The sequence below is a fragment of the Belonocnema kinseyi genome, chromosome 4 (genome assembly GCF_010883055.1).
Source record: "Belonocnema kinseyi isolate 2016_QV_RU_SX_M_011 chromosome 4, B_treatae_v1, whole genome shotgun sequence".
Lineage (NCBI taxonomy): Eukaryota > Metazoa > Arthropoda > Insecta > Hymenoptera > Cynipidae > Belonocnema > Belonocnema kinseyi.
The window spans coordinates 146,031,431-146,034,342 of NC_046660.1; positions in this window are offsets into that span (position 1 = coordinate 146,031,431).

Below are 2,912 nucleotides of genomic sequence, written 5' to 3' on the forward strand. Positions count from 1 at the left end.
TCGGGTTTATGTTTAGACAAAGAGTGAAGGAAAAAGGAATTAAAAACGACAGTAGTTAATTTCTGGGGACTCTTTTTCTATATTTGGTACGAAATTGAGCTTTATAAAATGAAAATTGATCGAACAAATCTGCAGAAATTCTGTCGAAAAGTAGTCCATTTTTGATAACAAATGGGTTTTTATGAAAACTAATAATTATTTTGGGCTAAAGTTTTGCATACTTTTTATGGGTGACGAAGGAAATATTTTCTGAAACTTTAACTTGTTACTTAGTTATTGCAAAAATAATTGCATATTTAAGAAAAGGCACTTTGGAAAGGTTTGTATTTTTTCCAACTAAACAAACACACGAATCATAACGTACGATATGTGATATTGTCGATATTTGTGAGACCTAAAATTTTGGCTAAATTTTTTTCTGACAGACACATAGGTTCGTTGTAATAAACAAAAAACCTGCTTTTGTTATCTTTAACAATTATTTGCACCCAAAATGCTTTCGAAATATTTATTTAAACATATGTACCTTCGAGAAAATTAATACTGATTTAATACAGTTTTAAGACTACAGTTTAAATCAAGGTTTAGTCTTTTTCTAGTATGAACCCTTTAGTCTATACCTGCATTACTTTATGAGCGCGTTGAAATAGAGACGTATCTCTCTCCCTCACCAACCCTATAATTTTTTTCAAACTTTTACTCCGGTGAACCCGGGTTTTCATCATAGCCACGGACTAAGTCAAGTGATTGATGAGACGAGATTGTTATAAGTTAATTTAATACGATGTTTAAAATCTCTTGGGATAATGTTATGAGTAAAAAATTACAAGCATCGTATAGTTCGGATTTCGTCTTGTATCACTGTTATACTTAAACTGCGTCTGTGAGCGTTGGAGGTGACAACAGTCAACTCTAAGTGCCAGTACCCTACTGACTACTAACTGTACAAGGTGTTCAGTGCATCTTGCGTGCACATTACCTGTAGCCGAAATCACAAAAAGATTAATAGATGCATGCTTCAAATTCCTTCATATATTCTTTACTTATTGCCTTAACTCGGTGTACTTATGAATCACGATTTCAGGTCAATTGGTTCGGATGTAATGATCCGTTTGGATATGAACATCCCAATATAAGATGTAATCTTCATTTTCTAATGCGGGCATTGTAATGTATCTATAGAAAGGCATCCATTCTTTTAAGAGTCCTAGCTGGGCAATTTGTTGATGTGTAATGCTTGCTACATCATTATGTCTGTACGTATAGTCTCTTTGAGCCATTACGCGACAGCCGTCAATAATGTGTTTCATGAATTTGTTGGTGTATTCACATAATCGGCACCTGTCAACCACGTCTTGATGTAACACGTGTTTGCGATCTTTTCTGGTACTGAAAACCTTGTCCTGTATCGCCATGACAAATCCTTTCATTTCTGGAAATAGAACTACCTTTCTCAGTCAAATATTGGATGCCTCACCATCCACTTAATGTTGATCTAATGTTTTGGGGTGCTCTCCATGGATATTTTTCTGTCTCCATTGTTTTTCTAATTCCTCTATGGCTTCTATCCTGATAAGGCCTCCTCTGTGGATCAATTTAAGGGCGTGTAGTCAAGATCTGCTTTACAGATGGTTCTGTAAAGTGCAACATCACGTTTTCTGTTAAAATAGTCTCGCAACTGTATAACTTGTGATTTACACAGTTTTTTACATTTACAAAGCTCCTAACCCCTATATATCGTGGTAGAACCACCCTTTCAATTGCTGAATTAATGTGGTGCATACGGTGCTGCGTCATTTCTATGCGGACGATTCTATTAACTTTTCGAGGTCGGTATTAGGAGTACGTGCGGGCAGGGATGGCATAGGTCTTACATGTCGTATGCTGAATACCCAAATTCCACTCTGGTTAAATTCACTGCTCTGCATTGATCTAGTCCAAACTCCATGTGGATATCACTGGAAAACTGTTTTGTGACATCGATCACTTGCTGCAGTTTCTGGACTGAACTAGCATACAGATTCAAATCATCCATATACATAAGATGGGTCAATGGATAACCATACTCATTATCATGTATTCTAAGGCCATGACACATGATGTTTAGTATTTTGCTTAATGGGTTCAACACTGAACAGAACCATAGTGCAGTAAGCGAGTCTGCTTGAAATATACACTCATCAGGTACTTGTACCAGAAGTTGTGCACCATGTGCGGACCTGCAGCTTTCCAGTTACTTGCCCTTTTTAAAACTGCTGAAATATTTAAGGCTGTGTTGTTTATTAGCTCCATTTCAGGGGTAATGCTTGACCTTGCTTTCTCCAGTTGGAACCACGCAGTACCCAAATTGCATCTGTTCATTTTTTCTCAAGCACACGACGAGTAGTTAGACATGTCTTCCAATTGAGCGACTACGGCGTCTTGCTGATTATTTTGCTTTCATCTCAGTTCACGATAGAACCTTCTTTTATCTGTCTAAAAGTATCGATTTTGTTGCCTCGTGCATTACTTTTCGTGTACCGATGTAGTCTGGCAGTAAGAGCATCAACTCTCTGCCGTTGGGAGTGTATAATCTCATCCAATATTGATGGTGTTAATGTCACGATGTACCGAGGGTGGATAATTTTGGTAATATAGTCTATCAGCTTTTTAGTTATATTTCCTTTTTTATATTGAGTTAATCAGCTCAATTTGCACCTTAGTTTGCTGACGTTCATATCCGACCTGATCTTTCATGGTGGATCTCAAGTTAGAGATGCGACGGTCATATAATGGTCCTATTTTATTCGTTACGTACCGGGCAGACAGAGTGATTTACACAGTGATCCCAGATCTGAAACGAGACGTGGTCCAATACTATGACACGTCTATGTCCGTGTGAATATGGTAGGAGACGATATAAATGCCTGGGT